We start from the raw sequence: 22,084 nt of genomic DNA on the forward strand, positions 1-22,084 counted from the left end.
GCAAAAAGGAACCAGCCTCTGTAGAGACAACAATCTTCTATTTTGAGTAAGTGCCAGAAATTTTATTTTAAATTTGATCATTTATTCTTTTTAATCACAATTCTATGAAAGTACTCACAAAAAAATGCTTTTTGAAAAAATTTTGAAAAATGGCAGTGAAACTCAGTTAAATAAAAGTTCCTAAGTTTTGTTTCTGAGGCAGTGTTTTACGGATAATTATGCAATTGATATATATTCTCCATTATTTGTCAGGGGAGCAGAAATATCATGAGACTTGGGTGCATTTGACACACTGGTGTAGAAATGTTGCCATACATTATGTAGGCATGGAAAGTTATAAATGTAAAACAGGCATGCATCAAACAAACAAATGCATGCCTAGTATAAAAGGTGATATATATACCCACACACACACACACACAGACACACACCCACACACACCAGTGGCATTAGAAGCATTTGGAACGTGGGTGGGAGACTTAGGTGTGGTTTACCAGCCACATGCAGCCTTTCTCTTTGCATAAGTCATTCTCAAACCTGGTCATCAAGCCATACTAGCCTGCATCTTTTAGATGCATGACCTCCTTAACAGACTTCATGTGTTGCAGAAGCCTGTCAATTATTCATTTGTATAATTCAGGCATATGGCAGCTAGGAAAAATCAAAAATATGCAGTTTAGTTGTAAATGAGGACCAGGATTTAGAACCACTGCTCTAAAACATACACTGCTCAAAAAAATTAAAGGAACAGTTTGAAAACACATTAGATCTCATTGGGGGGAAAAATCATGCTGTTTATTTATACTGATATGGGCTGGGTGATGTGTTAGGAACAAAAGGATGGACAGTCTGAGGTGCAACCTGGCGGCGTCAGATGGATCGAAACATAATGTCCAAGAGGTGTTTTGGTTTTAGGTCAGGCGAGCGTGGGGGACAATCAATGGTATCAATTCCTTCATCCTCCAGGAACTGCCTGAGTACTCTCACCACATGAGGCCAAACATTGTCGTGCACCAGGAGGAACCCAGAACCCACTACACCAGCATAGGGTCTGACAATGGGTGCAAGGATTTCACCCTGACACCTAATGGCAGTCAGTGCCGTTGTCTAGCCTCTATAGGTCTGTGTGTCCCTCCATGGATATGCCTTCCCCCGACCATCACTGACCCACCACTAAACCGGTCATGCTGAACAATGTCACAGGCAGCATAATGTTCTCCACGGCTTCTCCAGACCCTTTCACGTCTGTCACATGTGCTCAGGGTGAACCTGCTCTCATCTGTGAAAAGCACAGGTCGCCAGTGGTGGACTTGCCAATTCCGGTGTTCTGTGGCAAATGCCAATTGAGCTCTACGGAGCTGGGCAGTGAGCACAGGATGTCAGGCCACCCTCGTGAAGTCTGTTTCTGATTGTTTGGTCAGAGACATTCGCACCAGTGGCCTGCTGGAGGTCATTTTGTAGGGCTCTGGCAGTGCTTCTCCTGCTTCTCCTTGCACAAAGGAGCAGATACCGGTCCTGCTGATGGGTTGTAGACCTTCTACAGCCCTGTCCAGCTCTCCTGGAGTAACTGCCTGTCTGCTGGAATCTCCTTCATGCTCTCGAGATTGTGCTGGGAGACACAGCAAACCTTCTGGCAATGGCACGTATTGATGTGCCATCCTGGATTAGGTGGACTGCCTGTGCAACCTCTGTAGGGTCCAGGTAGCGCCACATGCTAACAGTAGTGACAGTGACCCAAGCCAAATGCAAAACTGGTGAAAAATAGTCAGAAAAGATGAGGAGGTGAAAAAGTGTCAGTGGCCTCCACCTGTAAAACCATTCGTTTTGATGGTCATCTCTTTGTTGCCCCTTTAGTGCACCTGTTGTTAATTTCATTAACACAAAAGCAGCTAAAACTGATTAACAACCCCCTCTGCTATTTACCTGACCAAATCAATATCCCAGAAGTTTAATTAACTTGATGCTATACTCTGATTATAAAGTGCTCCCCTTAATTTTTTTGAGTAGTGTATTTCTGTGCATCCACGCTTGTTGACACAGTGTGCAGTGCAGGCTTTTTTTTTTACTTCCAATAATCCTGTCATGATTTTCTCCTTTCTCTCTCATTTTGCTACATCCTCCCCAGTACTACTTTTTGTTTTTCTGTTTATTAATAAAAGGTATTGTATTTAAGAGAAAGTAAAATTTTACTGTTATCCAGATCTTTTCTATCTTAAGTGATGACATGTACAATTGTATCCTCTAGATATAATTTATGAAAAACAGTTAACTAAAACCAGTACCCTTAATGTAACATTACCTCAAAGTAGCAGTACTATTACTAATTTCTAGGCGCACGTCATGTAACCCAAAATGTAGGACCCAGTATTCAGGCGACACAGACAGTGGGATGTTTCAAAATGTTTATTATCAAAACACATAACGGAACAGAAGGGGGCTGCTAATGGATATACAGATACGCAGTGGCTGTGGGGGAAGGAGGGGCACAACCTATCACTGGCACTCTGGTTCAGGGAGAAACACAGTTAAGTGACCACGATAATCTGACGGAAGATAATTAGCCATGCGAGTCACTTACCTGGCTTAACAGTTCAGTCCATATTCTCCGAGGAAGGCGGGATCCAGCTGGTGGACTACCAAATGAGATGCAGCGCAGAGCCGCCCCAGAGTGACCCCCATGCAGTAACCCCAGGGAGCAGTCAGGAAAACAGTTCAGAACAAGTACGGTTCTGAGATGCAGGAGTTCGTAGCCCGACCGGGGGTTCCAATCCAAATAGGAACTGACAGGGTTCCAGGAATCCACAGAGTGCTCAGGCAAGTTCAGAGCTCCATGAGACCAGCAACGAGCTCAGGCAGACATGCTAAGATGGAGACAGGCAGGCTCAGTGGTTGAGAGAAAAAGATAAGACAAGGTTCCAGGAGAACTGCAGAACTTTAAACTGGACTCCTCCACTAAGCCGAAATTGGAAATAGGGCATGCTTCAGTGGATAAGAGCCAGGCCTACTGGACTTTAAAATAGCTCCCCCCTGGCGAGCCAAAACAGGAAACGGCACAATCAGTGGAGAAGAGCCAGGACACGATCAGCAAACAAAAGACAACAAAAAACCTCTCTAACACTGGCCTATATGAATGGGAACAAGAATTCTGGAATAACCAAACTCAAACAAAAGAACTAACATACAAACATACATAGTGATCTGGCCCCGATAGCTTTGCTGAACCATATATAAAGCAGAAGGAGCAGGTGGATAAGATGAATGATAATTAGTAGGCTGGGATATGGAAGTAAATATGTGCCATCAGAATTTGAATAAAAAATACCTCTGAAATTTGAATGTTGTATATTAGTACTTACTTTTTCAGTATTAAAAAAAATTCAGAATATATTTTTAACCTAAAAAAAATTCAATGTCATTATTTGTACATAAAAAAAAAAAAATCAGTGTAATTTTTTTTACATGGTTGCAATTTTCAGTTATTAAAAAAATTCACATTCCTATTTCAAAGTGATAAAATTTTCAATATACATATTTTTCACAGTTTAAATTTTCAGTGTTAAAAAATTCAGCATATAAAAAATTCAACTTTTCAAAATTCAAATGCAATATTTTCGTTGTCCTCCAATTCAACTTGCTCAAATTCACTGTCTCAAATTCAGCGTCTAAAAATTCGCTGTAAAAATGGCCAAGGCTACTTCAGGTCACAGACATTAGCAATGGATGTCCGATTCCAACATCCACCTAATCACGTGACACAACCGTCATATTGAAGATGTACCAGTATCACCCAGGCTGGCGACCATGGAGGCGAACTCAAACCCAACGGTGAGTTTAATGCTTTCATATCTCTGTAGTATATTGTATTTTGCGCATGAAGTTTGATACATTATCTTAAAGCCTGATTTAAAACACTGGTTTGGGCCATTGTTAATCTTACACCGTGTAGTGCCGGCATATTAATTCTCGCCCCCCCCAAATTTCCCCCGTTTTATTTCAAAAAGAAATACCCCTTGCGCCAAGTCTAGAATCTTGAAAAAGAACTGATGGGTGGTGACTTTCTGGGTTGTTTGTATGTTGTCTTAGGTGAGACTGAGACAAGCAGTCGATGCCTACTGTGCTCTTCTCCCATTAAAATTGTAGAAACTATATCAAGCACAAATAAATCTACAATTTGGTAGGTAACTGGTATTTTGAATGATGTTGTAATGACAATAAATTTCTTAATTAATTCATAAATGAAGTCACCTAACAATACAGTAGCTGATCAGAGTGGGGTCGGAACTGTTCACAGCCCCTCTTTGAAGCACACAAGGCAGCCATATTAGCTTACTACGACTTTACTAAGACTGCCTGGAAAAGTAGTATTTCTTTTTGAAATAAAACGGGGGAAATTGGGAGGGGGGGGGGGGGGGGTGCTCGGAGGTAGCACGAGAAGTAATATGCCGGCACTACACGGTGTAAGATTAACAACGGCCCAAACCAGTGTTTTAAATCAGGCTTTAAGATAATGTATCAAACTTCATGCGCAAAATAAAATATACTACAGAAATATGAAAGCATTAAACTCACCGCTGGGTTTGAGTTCGCCTCCATGGTCGCCAGCCTGGGTGATACTGGAACTTCTTCAATATGACGGTTGTGTCACGTGATTAGGTGGATGTTGGAATTGGACATCCATTGCTAATGTCTGTGACCTGAAGTAACCGTGGCCATTTTTACAGCGAATTTTTAGACGCTGAATTTGAGACAGTGAATTTGAGCAAGTTGAATTGGAGGACAACGAAAATATTGCATTTGAATTTTGAAAAGTTGAATTTTTTATATGCTGAATTTTTTAACACTGAAAATTTAAACTGTGAAAATATGTATATTGAAAATTTTATCAGTTTGAAATAGGAATGTGAATTTTTTTAATAACTGAAAATTGCAACCATGTAAAAAAAATTACACTGAATTTTTTTTTTAATGTACAAATATTGACATTGAATTTTTTTTAGGTTAAAAATATATTCTGAATTTTTTTTAATACTGAAAAAGTAAGCACTAATATACAACATTCAAATTTCAGAGGTATTTTTTATTCAAATTCTGATGGCACATATTTACTTCCATACTGGGAGGGTACAGCAGGTAAGTGAAGTGAATAACTTGATCAGCTATCAGGGCAGATCCTCACAGCCCAGTCATTTCCCAGCAGTATTAGAAGTAAAAAGTATGGTGCAGTAAGACACCATACTTCTAGAACATATATATTTAATTTTCTTTAATTTTTTCTAAAATAATCTCACTCACCAAGCAAGAAACCTTGCTTGGTAAGTGAAACACATGCCCGGGTGGCTACTAGCTTATTCCTGGTGGCTTTCCGTGGGGCCTGGCCAGCCGGGGCCCGGCTGGGGCTCCTGCCAGGGGGTGTGGTGCTCCTGGGGCCTCGAATGACCCATGGCCGGATTCACTTCGGGCTTTCTGTAGATGCTAGCTGTGGTATTTAAAAAAAGGAAAGAAGACATGCCATTGTGGCAATAGCATCATTTAAAAACTAATCATTGCCATTAAACAGGCAACATAAGGTGCGAATCAGAATAACAGGCAGAGTTGGAAATTTAGCCTTTTTCCCCCAACTCCTTGGGGTAGAACAACATGAAAAAAATGGACAAGTGCTCACACTGTTAGGGCAAAAAAATCACTATAGGCTGATGTTTCTGTATTATTATACCCTTCTTATTATATCCTTGCTTAATCTATAAAGACAGGACACATTTGAATTTATAAAGAGAATAGAGTTGTTTAAAAAATTAGTATGGATCTAAAAGGATCTCAAAGCTACAAGTGTATCTATTTTACATTGTCACTGGACCTATTAGAAGCATTTAATATAGAAATAAATTAATCTGTTAAACTAGGAGGTAATTGGTAATTTTGTTTAAAATATATATTAACAAAAACAATCTGCTCCATATTATTTTTATCATAATTTATTTATTTATTTTTTCTTTTGTTTTGTCCTCACAGACAATGATTTCAATCTACATGACAATGCCTGTCCTGGTTATAGCAACATTGACAACAGGTATATTTAATGCAAATGCATAAAATATTAATACATCTTGGAACAATGTTTTTCTTACCGATATTTATTGTCATTTTGGAATAAAACGATAACAAAAGTCATTTTTTGAAAATATGTTGAAAACCATCTGTTATTGTAATGGTATTTTTTACTGTTATTGTGTTACACTAACAACAAACATAATATTTTTTTTGCCGTTACTCTATGTAATTTGCTTGTTTTTTACGTTTCTGTTTTAGGACTTATGAGATGCAATTTATCTCAAAATGATAAAAACCCTCAATGTTATGGAGCCCTTGGAGAACCCCTGTTTTTTTACTTTCCAATTGTTTCAAGGATTGAACTGAAAAAAGCTAATTATGTGATTAAAAAGATTGTAAACAACAATGCAACTTTCAATGCAACATTTGAGTTTAACTCCACAACAAAGAATAACTCTGGAGATTATCATCTTGAACTATATGACAAAGATGGTAAAAATACCAAAACACTCATCATCAATCTGCAGATTTTAGGTACGAACATAAAATAATATTTTTTAAAACATATAAACTTATAAACCAAGAGGTTTAATAGTTCTATTTTGAACTGTGTAATATTTGTAAATCTGAGTTTTTTTTGTCTTTCAGCTTCAGTATCACAACCTGCTTTATTAGCCACATGTTTGTCACCAGAACTAAGGACAATCAACTGCTCAGCAGATGGAGACGACATAGAGTTCTCTTTTTCTTTAGATGACAATATATTAATACAGACTAAAGCTGTCAGAGAAAAGAATGAAAGTTCCAGCATCAGCTTGAATGGTCAGCTGGCAGGAAACCTATGCTGTAAAGTAGAAAACAAAGTCAGCAGTAAACAGACCGTTATATACCTTACAAGCTGCCAAGGTAATATGAGCAATTCTTACTTTTCATTTTTTCCCTTTTAGTTTTCTTCATAATTTTTGTTGTTGTTTTCTTTTTAACAGGCTATGCATTGTTGCAAAAGAAATGCAATGTTAAATGTGTGATTTGCATAGTCATATAAAAGTCTTTGCAGTAAATAAATGTCATTTGAATTGATGTCTATTTTTTTCTAGGGCTGCATTCAATAACTCTTACTGTTCTTGCAAGCCTGTACTTCCCACTTCTTCTTTTGGTCTTGATTCTCACAGTTAAATTGTGTAAAATAAAGCGCCCCACTGATTTTCAAGAAGGTGAGACAATTTCACTAAAAATATTTTCTTACACTAAACAGTACTTTTAATGAGGTTAAGTGTTGTAACCAAGGCAATATAATTTTAAATAACAAGATTTGGTCTCTATGTGTCTATTTCTGTTTTTTTAGATGAGACTGATGATAACATTGTGTACTCTGACATCAGAGTGATTCGGGCCGCCAGAAAGTTGGCTGCTTAGGATGCTGCCGAGCGAAGAGAAGAATAAGACAATATGTGTAAGTGAGTTAAATAATTAAGCATCAATGCTGACGCATTTATAGTACTGAGGATGTTTTAGATATTTAAAAATGCTTTTAGATGTATTTATCTATGTTTTTTTGCTGTCCTAAGCATAGATGTTTATGTGATTTCCATTAGATGTCTGTTTAGATTTGACTGACGGGTAGAAACAAGGGTAGGAGTTGCTTAAGAAAGGGTTTCCGTTGTTATAACCATTCTTATTTTGACTATAAAACTAAAAAATAACAACTTAATACACCTGACTCAAAAAGTATTTCTTTTACAACATATCGACTCACAGCTAGGAAAACATAGTTATCACTGTTGCTGTGGTTAGTAGTGACCACATGGTGGGGGAAAAAAGCCTCACAAATAGCTTGATGTGGATCCTTTGTTAAACCTATTCATTTGTTCATCAACAACATGAAAGTATGGTTTGTAATCGTATTTATTTTTAAAGAACGCTTGGGTTTTTTTCCTTTAAGATTTAGCTCTGATCATGAATAGACAGACAATGTAGTTTATATGCAGCAGCTTCATGTAATGTTTATATGTATATTAATATAAGACATGAAACGAGTAAAAATTGTATCACATTATTTTATGTTTGGAGTATATTTGAAAATATGAAGTGCATACTAAGAGGTATCAAGTGACAAAGTAAAAATACTAAGTATACATTTTGGAGTAATTATTTTTTAGACAATATTTTACTTCTACTTTTAGACATCAATTTTAACATCAATACAAGGAAACATTTACGTTATATTTAGATATACAAAGATAGAAACGAGAACAATGAGAGAGAACTATTCAAAGATCTATGTACCTTTTCACCTGGCTCTTTATCCAAAAATAAATATAATAAAAATAAACAGAGTGCAATGTAATTTTTTCTTCCGATATAACTTAGGGATTCCTTTTGGTAGAAATTAAAGAATGTTTAGCATCACCTCTTGTGAGCTGGAAGAAATAAAATCTTGATATTAAGGCAAAGTTTTTTTCTTACACTTAGCAGAGGATGATTAGCCACATATAGTTTATCAAGTAGCGAGAGCAGGAAGAGTCAGACTGCTGGGAGTGAACCATCAGAGTAGAGCACAAATTCTGAGTTTTTCACCCACAAAGACCAATTTCTGGACAAGATGAAAGATCAAAGCAAAGTTTGTCAGAGTTGAGCGTGCAGTACCGGACCAGTCCGGGTTATTTTCTCAGACCCTACAGCTGCTGCCATGATCCATCTGATCTGCGCGGCAGGTGAACGGCAGGATCAAACAAGACGCAGCAGCACGGCTGATATTACTTAGCTGATTACAGCAAAATGATGCATTTTGAACATCTTACCGATGACCCACTAATTTTTATTCAGTCTTGTCTGGTCTTGTTGACTAAAACTCAAGCCTATGATTTATCACGTTTCAGTCTTCAAAGATCCGTGTTTAGCTCGTCAGTTTTCGTTATCGTAATGAAAACTAGGAGTGTCAATTAAATTATTTCACCATCCTCATCGTGACGAAAACAACACTGCTTGTTACCTAGAAATAACCATTGTCACATGACATTTTAAGTTTAAATCATATAAGACACTTAAGGAGAAATGTAAAAAAAGAACAATTTTAATCCCACCAGGTATGGAAATACGAAAGTGCCCAAAATTCAAGATAATAAAATGTGCCAACAACTAAAGATACGTGAGGGTACTTGATGTAAAAAAAATAAAAAAAATAATAATTAATAAATTAAAAAAAGGAAATGCATGCATAAATAAACTGTTTATTCAAATAAAGCATTTTTTTATTACTCTGTGTTGTGATATCAGATCATATTTATGGTTGTAATGTGATAAAAAGTTCAGCAGACACAACACAAATTTTACATATATTTAATACTCTCCTTGTTCACACCAAAACCAAACCTTGGTGCACATAAAACCCTTTGCTCTTTAAAACACCTAAAAATAACTGGTGAAACTCATTAGCAGGAAGCGCACATACAGAGAATGGAAAAACAAGTGGTTTCAAGAAGCGTGTGAAAAGCTTTTAGAGTCTGTAAGCACGCTTCCTTTATTAAAGCTAAGTCCACATAATTTAGAGTACAATAAGTCTGGCAGTAGAGAGTATGACAATGATAATGTTGATTGAAACGTGCATTAAAAGTAGTTTGTTGTTTAGAGTTTTCTTACTATGTCGGTAATAATGTATCATCAGCATACATCCATCACCATGGATGTATGCTGAATTGAATATTCAATGTATATTATGCAATGTATATTATTCATATTGAATCAAATTTCTGAAAAAAATGAATGCTCTGATAATGTTTGAAAAATTCAATGTAATTAAAACAGTATTTTAAGAATGTTTGGTTTTGCAAGTAAGAGGATGATTTAGTTACTTTCATCTACATTTCACAATACAGTAATTTATGAGTAGACTACAAACTATGACCAGAAGCCCCTTTTTTTCCCGGACATGTCCTACTTTTCATACCTAAAAAAAAAAATGTGCGGGAGCAATTTCTAAATTGTTCGGGATTTTGGTCGACTACAGTGCAGCAGAACAGAGCCGTCAGCACCGTGGTGAAGTTGGTTTGAAGTTGGATATTGGATATTCAAGCTCCGCGGAGTCAGCGGGATCTAGCAAATGGTTGATCCGACTGAGGCACTCCGATGTAAGCCAGCGTCTCTCAGCTGCTCCCTCTTCCCACACAAGATGGGTCTTATTTTTTTTTTTTTGCCCACACTCACAGAGAGAGGATCAGAGTTTAACTGTTTTTTTTTCAGATAGAAAAACACGGTGACAGAAAACTGGTATCTCAGCTTGGGGGGTTCCAGCGACCAGGAAACCTGCAGCGACTGCACAGAGGAGAGAGTGATTTGGTGAGTTCAAGGTCGGTGGGATAAAAGGCTGATGACTGAAACTCAGATGTAGCTTGGACTCACAGTTTGAGTTGGAGGACAGGCTGGGGTTCCTGTTTGTGGAGGCCTTGGCTGGTAGGTAGTGGAGGTGTCGTTGGAGGGCGGACAGGCAGACTTATGGAGGAAACAGTGCAGACTGTCAACTGGGTTCCTGGAAGAGGTAGGGGTTCAGATAAGGTGAGCAGTGAGACTCTCAAGAGAGGAATCCTTCCAGGGATTGGAGGACCAGATTAAGCTCAGAGGATCAGTTGATTTCCTGCAAAGATCCACGACAAAACAATGTAAGAGCATGTAGTCACTCAGAATAAACTCAGGGGGCCTAGAGTACCCAAAACTGGCAAACACTCTGGTGACGAGGTGGTGACAGTCAGCTGCTCAAATACTCCTCAGAGGCGATGACCAATTTGCTGCAGGTGTGGGTAATTGAGACGAGGAAAGAAGCTCTCCAGGTCAGAAGTGAACCAATGGTACCGTCTGGTGGATGAATGGTGAAACTGAAAAAGAACACAAAACTACCCACACAATCTGGAACCACAACAGTGGTGCAGTTAGGGACCATCAACAAATCTTTGAACCAAGCAGTCTTGAGAAACAAAAATCAATAAATTCCTTATCTTATGACCAGCTTAGATGAAACTATTATAAAATCATGCCAATAAATAATATATGTAAGGCACACTTGCCTTTATGCAATTTTAAGCTATTTTCAATTTTTAGAAAAAAGTTGGGACTTTTCTTCAATAGCTTCCAGATCATGTGACCTATGGACTCAAATTCTTTGTGAAATAGCTTTACTGCATTAGCGTGTTGAGGCACACTCATTTTTATTCCATTTAAAGCCTTTGTATGTTTTTTAACATTTCTTATCACAAAAATAATTTAGATTTCTTCAATTGCTTCCAGGTCATGTGACCCACTGACTCCAAATCTGTGTCAAATTGTTCTACTACTTTAGGCTGATGGGGCACACTCATTTTTATTCCATTTCAAGCCTTTGTATATTTTTGCATAACCTCACATTCAGTCGCTCTGTCCCCGGCTGGCTCCGGAATGGGACCAGCCCAGGAGCAGATGGCTCAGTTTGAATGCCCGGTCCGGTCCGGTCCAGTCCCCATACCATAAAAAAAAAAAAAAGTGTGCTCCTTTTCAGAAACCCAAATATGGTCCCCCTAAGTAACTATAATAAACATTCAGTACTTTGTAGTCCATAATTTGCTATGTTAATCTGTTCTTTTTACTATGCCATGACCAGAACTTTTTGTATTTTAGCTGTAATAACACTGAACTTCAATATTGCCGTGGTATAATAAATGCTGGGACATCCTGTGATACAAAATAGGGCCACAGCATTTGCTAATTGTAAATTTAAATGGAGGTTGATATTGTTAGTTTGTTAATTTATTCTGAAATCAACCCAAGTCCTTTCAAATCAAAGTTAAAACCAACTAATTTTCAGCAGTTTCTAAAAGATGTGTTTAAACTATTTAGTGAAACAATATTAATTTTAATGAATGGCTACATTATTATGTCACAGCAATTCAATTTTTTTGTATGTTTTTTTTTTCATATTAATGAAATTCGTATTAATCTGTCATTTTAAACTTTAATTTAGTCTAATTTTCTTGCTAGTGAAATGTCCTATACAAAAAACAAAAAACAAAAAACGCTGCCTTGCCTAAGTAGTTAATGAAATGTACAGGTCTTACATATGGATCAAATATTAAAAAGAAAGACAACCACCAAGTCATCATTCATTCACATACAAACTGTGAGAGGTTCTGCTACACCTCCCTGCTGCCAGTTGAAAAAGGAAACAGCCTCTGTAGAGACAACAATCTTCTATTGCAAGTAAGAGCGGAAAACTTTACTTTTAACTTTGGCGATTTATACCTATTGATCCTAATTTTACAACTGAGCTATTTGTAAAGATTATGTTGGAACGTATTGTTGTATTTTCCCTGCTTTTCATTTTTTGTAAGTATGTTGTTTGACAAATTAATGACAAACATTGCTTTTTAAAAGATTTTGAAAAAAGGCAATGCAACTTAATTAAACAAAATTATTTCATAATTATTGTAAAATTCTTAAGCAAAACAGACTTACAGATGGCCTTTTTTAAATTGCTATAGATTGCACAAGTTTTGTTTTTGAGTTACGGTGAATATACATTTAGTCTGTCCTCTATAATTTCTAAAGCTTTTGATCAAAATCTCTAAAAACGAAATGTTTTATATATTTAAGATAAGATAATTTTTTAGTGACAAATTTACCTTAAGCTTATGTAACCTCTATCATAATTGCCATCTTTTGTTTTCTCCTTTAGTAGCACTATTTCCACTCAAGTAAAATTAAAAAGCCATCCAAAGAGTAAAAAGTACTTGGTAGGCTACAAAATAAATGGATAAATGTTTTACTGTTTAAATGCAATAATTCAGTCAGTCCATAATTATGTACAAACTAACTTTGTTACAAAGAGTTAAAGACAGTAATAAATACAAATAAAACATAAAAACAAATTCATGCAGAAGGAACACTTTTCAAAATCCTTTTTTGACATATAAACCACTTTTTTATAAAGTATTGAAGGTACTCAGAGTAAACTACCTCTTTTGACAATATATGTTTTCTCCATGTCATAGATGTCTCATCAAATAAAAGTAATATAAAACAACAAAGATCATGTGTAAAAGAAAATACGAATTTTAGTAAAAATTAAACTGTCTGCCGTTTAAGTGTCTTTTTTTTCAGTAAACAGACACACAGTGGGTTGAGTTTTCAAGATTTTACTCAAATAACAGTACCGACAATTCCTAATGACTTTTTAAAAGTAATTGATGAGAGTATGGAGCACTGAAACTGAAAGAAATATTTTTACCAAAAGTAACTTAAGTACGGAGCCCAGAAACTGACAAATACAAATTTGTGCCCACCGAACACTAATTATTTCTCTCTAATTATTTCTGTGCGCAAACTTGTTCTCATGATGTACGTATTTGTTAGCACAGCATAAGTGTATAATGCATACAAAATTATTAAACATAATCCAGGATAGAAAGGATATTCTGATCGGGTTTTGTTTTATGCAGAGGATAAGCTATAGAGAGATTCTGACCAGCGTGGCTTTGCAAGTATTTCTCATTAGTGAGGCATTTAAATAGCCAGGTATGAATCAAGACCAGATGTACAGATGTGTGCTGTGCTATGCTGTAATATTTCTTCCCAGCGCTGCGTGTCCCAAGCCGGTAACATTAAAAATTACCCCTCACACCCCCACCATGGACTGTTCTCCTTGCTGCCTTCTGCGAAGAGACTTAGAACCATCTGATGCAGGTCCAGCAGATTCCAAAACACTTTCTTCCCCACTGCCATTACACTGCTAAATGGGTTTTATAAAAAAAAAAAGCACTGAATGTTGAAAACTGTATACCACATAACAGTCTTATCTTTACATTTTATCACTGCTGCACTTTAAAAATAGAAAATTTCTTAAGTGCTGTACTGAACGACATTTATTTTTGTAAAACACTCTGTGTACAAAATTACAATAAAGTCTGTCTAAGTTTAAGTCTGAAAAATAATAACACCTGCTGCTGTCCAGTGTGCGTTTCTCAAACATATCACTATTCAGCTCAAATTCCAATTTAAGGAGAAGGGGATGCAAATATGTTTAGTGCAGAGAGATCCAATTAGGTAGCAAATAAGTGAATTAATTACTTGTCTTATAGTATTATGTGCATCAGCCTTAATTTGTTCCATTGTGGCAGATGTGATCACTATTGAGAAGATGCAAGCAGAGGAGAATAAAAAGAGAAATTACGTTTTGGAGTGAACACCTTTAGAATGACAGAAAAAAATGCAATGGTCTACCCAAAGATTACCTGCAGTCTCAAGAAGCCACAGAGGGACTTTTAGATCATTAACTAGACCTGAGTTTCCTCAAACCTCAAGGGGTCCGAGTTTATTTCCATGTGCCCAGGCCTTTTTTGCAAGCAGAGCTTGTTATGCTGCACCTTTACGCCAGATCCAGCTATAGATTTTATCGGTTTCTTTCCGTCCTTTTACTCCTCTGTACTGTTGGAGTTTGTGATCTTTGATTTTAACATTTACAGCAGCAGCAATCTCTGGGTCTAACTGGAACAGAGATCGTTTCTCCTCGTAATCGGTTGTTACAGGAAGCCTCATAATGCATATTTACACATGGTGAAGCTGACTGAGCTAACTGGTTTCAATAGTTGAATAAATGTTATTTGGATGTGGAAGTGAAACCGTAATGGGCATTTTAACTGATTGAATTAGAAACATGGTGGCAAAGCTAAAGCCCCAAAAGTTTTATCACAGTTTTTTATTTCGTTGGCACAAATATTTTTTTGGGAACAAAAGGTATTTAGTGAGCCCATTATATGCATTAATTCCCATGTCAGTTCCTGTGATCTTAAATAAAACTAGTTATTACTAACTTCTATATGTTAACTTTTAATCTTTAGTGTCATCTTCATGACAATTGACAGTTGTTTTTATTTGTAAGAAAGTATAATTAAAAGTAAGCATAATTAACACTTAAAATGAAAAAAATAAAAAAAAATAGTACACATTTAATTTATTTTTTTATTGAAACTGTTTGTATTTAACTTCTTTCTAAGTGTGAGCTTTGGGGTCAGATAGGTATCTGCAGAAAAGTTAAACCACTGAGGATTTATAATAGAGCACAAAAAGGAGATTAATATCATGTTTGTTGTATAATAATGTTGACATAATTAATGTATGCATGGAAAGTTGTAAAAACTAAAACAGACATGCATAAAACATGATAAATAAAATCAAATCCATAAATAGAAAATTAAGGTGATTCACATACACACATACCAAAGGAGTCAGAAACATTAGAAATGTGGGGTGATAGGCTAGCGGAGGTGAGGCTAAAGTGTGGTTTACCAGCGACTTAGCTACTTCCTTCTTTAGATAAGCACATGTTGACACTTTATGCAAGGTTTTGCAAGAAGATTTTTTTTTCTAATTGTCCTTTTATATTTATCTACTTTATCTCTCGTAATGTTGCATGTACCTCTGTACTGCCTTTTGTTGTTCTGTTTCTCAGTGAAAGGTTATTTTATTTCGAAATTCGATATATATAGTTAAACAAATCAGATCCTAGACCATTTTTATTTCGGCGTGGTAAACACTTAAAATGCTATTAAAGGAATAGTACACCCAAAACATGATTAGCCTTCATTTTCTACTCACCCCCATGCTGAACAACACTCTGGAGTACTTTTTTGATATCTCAAATGCATCTGGAGATCTGGGAGGCTTCTTGCTGTCTGCTGACATTCAAATAATGGAGGTCTATGGTGCCCGAGACAGAAAGGTCCATAAAAGTCCACAAAAAACGTGTCAATATTCCTCCATACTGCTCGTCCAATGTATTCCAAGTGTCCTGAGTGGGTAGCATCCGGAATTTACTCGAAACGAAGTCATTTAGAAGCATAAACAGTAGTGTGTAGGTTTTCCCGAAAGAGCGAGCCTGCGCGTTCACGACGCTACGGAAGCCGGCAGACCAAACCAGATGAAAGTGCGCATTCAGCGTCTGCTCTGCCAATAATGCAAGCGTAGAAGAACAAATCTGCTGTTTACCTGTGCAAAGAAAGAAACAACGAAAGAAAAATGTCTGAGGACTTCAGTGTTGAGGAAGAGCATGAGTTCTTTGCCGAGCTGAATGCGCACTTTCATCCGGTTTGGTCTGCCGCGGTTTCCATAGCGTCGTGAACGCGCTTTCAGGAAATCCTATACACTACTGTTTATGCTCTAAAAACATTCTAAATGACTTCGTTTCGAGTAAATTCTGGATGCTACCCACTCAGGACACTTGGAATACATTGGACGAGCAGTATGGAGGAATATTGAAACGTTTTTTGTGGACTTTTATGGACCTTTCTGCCTCGGGCACCATAGACCTCCATTATTTGAATGTCAGCAGACAGCAAGAAGCCTCCCAGATCTCCAGATGCATTTGAGATATCAAAAAAGTACTCCAGAGTGTTGTTCAGCATGGGGGTGAGTAGAAAATGAAGGCTAATCATGTTTTGGGTGTACTATTCCTTTAATGTTTCCTTGCTCAAAACCTTTATCACTTCAAAAATCTGTTCTGTCCAAACATAGTTAATCTATTTACACATAACTGGGGCAAACTCTTTAAAAGCACATCAATCACACAAAAGAGTTAATAGGAATCAGTTAAAGAGGACATTAACTTGGTAGCAAGTCAATTTGTTGTAATTGAATTACTAAAAATATTTCTGCAATTCAACCCTAGTAAGAAGTCTTTGCTCAACATTAATTGTGTGTCTATATGTTTCAGTGAGGGGAAAAAAGGAATGAAATAAACAGAGAGTAAGTGATTGATCAGAGAAGAAAGTAATAAAACCCTTATTGTCTATATTATGTTTGAGTGTGAGAAATCATTATAATTTAATCAATGCAGGTCCTTCCATGCAAGACAAACGGCGCATGTGAAAGTTATATTTTTGTGAATATGATAAAATGCTGATTAGACAGCTTTTAAATCAGGTTTTAGCTACAAACATTCCATAGGGTGTACACATTGGTGTATCACCTCTTTAGGCTTTGTGTGTTGTAGGGCGTTTGAAGGGAATCCTTACTGAGAAAATTTAGAAATGAAGACTCCCTGAAATGCTATTTCCTGCATTTAAAGGCGGAATGCAGCTAAGTTTTTATCTCTGTTACAACACCACCTTTGTCCTCATTATGGGAAGTACGTGTGCTTGGCTAAAGGTTGACATTTCATAAGAAAGACATGAGATAATTTTTAGGTACAATATTATGTTTCATATGTTAATTCAAACAATCGGAAAGTTTAATGCTACATTCACACCACGATTTGAGCAGCGAAAAATGCCTGCTGCTTAATTTTTGATGAGTGTACACATTAAGGTGTTTAAAATGTGTCCAGATGCGTCTGATGCTTCCGCTGCACCTATGTTTAATGGCAGAGAGCCGCTCTTAGCTGTATTTGCTGAGATAAGCTTGTAAAAAGTAGTTTTTATATGTTTTTAAATACAATGGAACAGAATAGAAAATCCCTTTATTGTCCAACAATGTGGAAAATCTGATGTTTACAGCTGAAAAAAATATATAGAAAAAATGTAACACAAATGTGGACCTTAGATAAGTGTATAAGAATAATATAATAGTGACGTGTAAAAAAAAAAAATGAAATACTGTACTGTAAAGTTTTTTGTAGTATACTGTAAAGTAAGAACGTCCACCTCAAAACATCATCTGTTTAACACCGGCTTCTCCACCCTGGCTTCTCTACCCTGCTCCAGCCTTGAGCAGGTTAGAGAAGCCAGAAATGCAACTTTAGTAGAATTACTTCAAAATATCGTTTAGTAAATAAGTTATTAATAATACTGACAATAATTACCACAAGTAGTATTTTACACAAGTATTAGAATTAAAAAGAATACTGCAGTACCACTACATCTAGAAGATATTTCCTTCTTGTTTTTCTAAACACGGCAAACATAATTTGTTACAACAAACCTCTAAAACATTACGAATTACACTTCTTTCTTATAATAAAGAACAGCCAGAAGAAGACAGCAACCTTTGCCCCAAAAGAGAAATCTTACTCAATGAGTGAAACATACTACAGACAGCCATTTAACTAGACTTATAAAACAAGAACAAGGAATATATGCCATGTATAAATTAGATTTATACATAGAACATAGTTGTTCACACAGATAAAAGCGGCCTGTTTAGGACCTTAAAGCTACAAGTGTATCTATTTTACAATGCTTCTGGACCTATTAGATGCTTCTAATATAAAAACTATTTAATCTGGCTGAATAAAATTTTATTTAATCTATACAGTGTTGTCCGTCACATTGTGATCATAATTTATTTATAGATATATATATTTTTTTATCTTCACAGAAAATGATTTCAATCTACATAATAATGCCAGTTCTGGTAATGGCAACCTTGGCAACAGGTATATTTCATGCAATTTATCTAGTTTAAAGTAATTAATAATATCTGTGAAGCTTTTCCGTCATCCAGATCATGGTCAAGCTTGGAAAGGTTCAGTCTACGCAAACTGGACATGAGATTTTCTAGAAGACATTTCGCCTCTTATCCAAGAGGCTTCTTCATATTCAGACTGAATATGTATTTTTCATTTAGGCAAATCCAAATAGTGATAAATATGAATACAATGTAATACATTATTATTATTATTATTACTATTATTATTATTATTATACAGATAATGTTTCTCATTTCAGAACATTTTACACAAGCTTTTTATAGATAAAATGTTTTAAAGCCAATTGCTATCGTAATAGTACCTTTTAATATTTCTTATATTACATTGACAACGAACACGTTATAACTTTTTTCTTTTGCTTTGTCTCTTTTTTTATGTGCTTGTGTTTAATGTTTCCCTTTTAGGACTTATGGAATGCAATTTATCTCAACATGATACAAACCGTCAATGTTATGGAGCCTTCGGAGAACCTCTGGTTTTTAACTTTCCAAATTTTTTGAGGATGGATCTGTATAAAGATAGTTTTTTGATCTTCAAGTGTGTAAACTATACGAATGTAACATTTGTGTTTAACCCCACAACAAAGAATGACTCTGGAGATTACCGACTTGTCCTATATGAGAATAATGGTAAAATATTTAAGACGACCAACATCAACATACAGATTTTAGGTAGGAACAAATGCAACTTCAAGTAATTCAAGAAATTTTCTGGAACTTATTTAATGTTAAAAGTTACATAAAGCATAAAGCACAACTTTTATGAACAAGAAATTAGAACTTAGAAATATAATAGTTCTATTTGGAATATTATTGTAAGTTTGATTATTTTCTTTTTTTTTCTTTCAGCTTCTGTAACACAACCTGCTTTATCAGCTACATGTTTGTCACCAGAACTAAGGACAATCAACTTCTCAGCAGATGGAGATGACATAGAGTTCTCTTTTTCTGTAGATGACAATCTAATAATACAGACTAAAGCTGTCAGAGAAAAGAATGAAAGTTTCAGCATCAGCTTGAATGGTCAGCTGGCAGGAAACCTACGCTGTAAAGTAGAAAACAAAGTCAGCAGTAAACAGACCACAATATACCTTACAAGCTGCCAAGGTAATATGTGCTATTCTTATATATGTATTTTTTTTTTTAGTTTAATTCCTTTCTTTTTTGTTGTTTTCCTTGCTCGCATTGTTGTAAAAGAAATGCAATGTTAAATGTGTGATTTGCATAGGCATATAAAAGTCTTTGCAGTAAATAAATGTCATTTGACTTGATGTCTATTTTTTCTAGGGCCGCATTCAATAACTCTTACTGTTCTTGCAAGTCTGAACTTCCCACTTCTTCTTTTGATCCTCCTTCTCGCAGTCAAATTGTGTAAAATAAAGCGCCCCACAAGTCTTAAAGAAGGTGAGACAATTTTACCGAAGCTATTCTCTTACACTAAACTGTACTAATTATGAGGTTAACATTTTTTTGTTACCAAGGCAATATCATTTTAATTAACAAGATTTGGCCTCTGTGTCTATTTCTGTTTTTTTAGATGAGACTGATGATAACATTGTGTACTCTGACATCAGAGTGATTCGGGCCGCCAGAAAGTTGGCTGCTTAGGATGCTGCCGAGCGAAGAGAAGAATAAGACAATATGTGTAATTGTCAAACAATGTGCCTTTAATTTCAAGCAAACATAAAAGATGTATATTTAAAGGGCTACAAAAAATTAAGCATAAATACCTGTGTTGAGATGACTAGCCATCCATGCTGCATCTAATTATGCATTTAAGTACTGTGGATGTAATGACAAGTTGTTTCTATGTATTTATCTATATTTTCTGCTCTCCAAAGCTTATATTATTGATGTTTATTTGATTTTCATTAGATGTCTGTTTAGATTTGACTGAGAGGTTCAAACCAGGTTAGGAGTTATAAGAACTTTAAACTTTTCTGTAGGTATCTAGTTCTCCATCTGGGACTCATATCCAACCTGTCAGGGAACAAAGTTGCAGTTTTAGCCATTTTTTGAGATAGGGTTTCCACTTGCTATAACTATTCTTACTTTGACTATAAAGCTTTAAGAAAATAATTCTTTAATAAATCTCCATTTTTATCACAACAACTGACTCAAAAAGGTATTTCTTTTAAAACATATCAACTCACTGCTGGCGATCCACTGTCACTGTTGCAGTGGTTATAAGTGACCACATGGTGGACACAAAAGCCTTCACAAATAGCTTGATGTTGAGCTTTGTTAAACCAACTCATTTGTTGAACAACATGTGAGTATAATTTGTAGTTGTATTTATTTTTAAAGAATGCTTAGGTTTTTAGGGGGATTTAGCTTTGCTTATGAACATAAAGACAATTAAATCTATATGCAGCAGCTGTATGTAATGTTAAGTCACGAAAAAAAATTGTTTTGGGATTATATTTGAAAATGTTTTACTTATTGAAACTTTTTAAGGTTTTTTTATTAACCAAATTAGTACATCTGTATATATCCATTGATCCTCAAAGCAATCAAAAGTGATTTACTCAATATCAGAGGAAAAAAATAAAATCTGAGGGAAAATATAAAAATAAGTCCCTAAGCTTTGAGAGGCACAAAAGAAAGTTCTAACCTTTAATCCCACTTTTTCATCATTTATCAGTAATCACTGACCATGCAAATAGTTCATTAATGAGATTTCATGACTGAAAGCAAAACAGTTTCAGTCCCGATTGGAGGGAGTAAACACTGTCTGCTCATTTCAGGGTTTTAGGTTTAACATTATACTGTACTAATTCTGTAAAGCAAGCCATATTTGTAAAGCCTAATCAATAATTGTTTTGTTTTTTCCAGCACACTTGTGTTTAAAAACATATTATTATATTATACATGATATATATACATCATATAATCTGTTTACAAATAGAATATAGTACTGGTGCCTGTTTCAGAAAGGAGGTTAAGTGAAAACTCTGAGTTTGTTAACCCTGAAATGAGGGAAACTCTGGGTTGTCTGTTTCAGAAAGGGAGGTAAGTTAAACCTGAGAAAGAAGAGTAAGTCAAGCCCGTTTCTGAAAGAGAGGTTACTTATACTCAGAGTCAGTTACCATGGCAATTTACTCTGTGAACCTAACCTGGTCGGGAGCAGGTTTTCTTCAGAAAATCCGGAGTTTATTTTGGTCTCCTCCCCTTTTTTAAAGAGGAAGTGGTGTTTAAACACCTTGATTCTTTGGGGACATACAGTATTCATTGCACACATTTCAGTCACGTAGAGCGCATCAAAGGGAATGAAATGGCATGTCCTTTTATGGATGATCCTGTTTGTAAAGCCAGGTAGCTACTCTACTCCCATGATGTGCTCAAGGCTTACCTGCTTGAAGTATGTTTTTATATTTCATTTTCAGCTGCTGCCATGTTCTTTTGATGCCTGCTGGGATGCACCTATCCATGAAAACTAAATTAGGTTTAATAAAATACTGTTCCTCCAGTTTCACCTCTGATATTATAACAGTTGGGTAAGTTACTCTAAAATAGTTCTTAATTACTAACTACAAATTTGATCTTCAACAAGTCTAATTAGATTAATGTATTAATTACTGTCTCTAGAAAGTAT

At 35.8% G+C, this 22,084-nt stretch overlaps 3 long non-coding RNA genes across 3 annotated transcripts; all 3 read left to right on the top strand.

Moving 5' to 3' along the window:
* The first annotated feature begins 5 nt into the window (after window positions 1-5).
* On the top strand, window positions 6-6,496 carry LOC119794611. Its single transcript, XR_005282240.1, has 3 exons — window positions 6-46; window positions 6,010-6,067; window positions 6,307-6,496. It is a non-coding gene; the product is annotated as an uncharacterized LOC119794611 (long non-coding RNA).
* Window positions 6,497-6,720: 224 nt separating this feature from the next.
* On the top strand, window positions 6,721-7,508 carry LOC119794607. Its single transcript, XR_005282236.1, has 3 exons — window positions 6,721-6,954; window positions 7,146-7,262; window positions 7,394-7,508. It is a non-coding gene; the product is annotated as an uncharacterized LOC119794607 (long non-coding RNA).
* Window positions 7,509-12,183: 4,675 nt separating this feature from the next.
* Window positions 12,184-19,564, top strand: LOC119794609. The gene is made up of 4 exons (XR_005282238.1): window positions 12,184-12,270; window positions 18,379-18,436; window positions 18,895-19,161; window positions 19,339-19,564. It is a non-coding gene; the product is annotated as an uncharacterized LOC119794609 (long non-coding RNA).
* Window positions 19,565-22,084: the final 2,520 nt, after the last annotated feature.

The sequence above is a fragment of the Cyprinodon tularosa genome, unplaced genomic scaffold, assembly GCF_016077235.1.
Source record: "Cyprinodon tularosa strain WSP-4 unplaced genomic scaffold, ASM1607723v1 ctg484, whole genome shotgun sequence".
In the NCBI taxonomy this organism is placed as follows: domain Eukaryota; kingdom Metazoa; phylum Chordata; class Actinopteri; order Cyprinodontiformes; family Cyprinodontidae; genus Cyprinodon; species Cyprinodon tularosa.